This window comes from Triticum dicoccoides, chromosome 2B (genome assembly GCF_002162155.2).
Source record: "Triticum dicoccoides isolate Atlit2015 ecotype Zavitan chromosome 2B, WEW_v2.0, whole genome shotgun sequence".
NCBI lineage: Eukaryota > Viridiplantae > Streptophyta > Magnoliopsida > Poales > Poaceae > Triticum > Triticum dicoccoides.
This window is the reverse complement of record NC_041383.1, coordinates 403449248-403449608: the sequence shown is the minus strand read 5'-3', so window position 1 is coordinate 403449608 and position 361 is coordinate 403449248.

Below are 361 nucleotides of genomic sequence, written 5' to 3'. Positions count from 1 at the left end.
AGCAGCAATAGCAATGGCAACTAGTACCAGCAAAGTTATCCAGGACAAGAGCCATGTCTACCCCCACCAATAAGCCCCATCCCCAAAGTACAGTAATAAGCAAGCATGTTGGAACTTGGAAGAAACAAGACTTGTCTGCACAACCAAGGCTGGCACGATGCTCCTTAGTTTTTTTTTCTTTCTTTCTCAGCAATCAGAAGCTTCCCCACCCACAGCCACATGACCCATGTGAGCCCTATGAAGACCAGATCAGCAGTGTGTTGTGCACCGCATCCGCACCCGCATGGTAGGTCAGGTCTCCTCATCCTTTGATTGAGAGATTCCATGAGCAAACTAACCAACAAGCACGCAAGCAAATCTT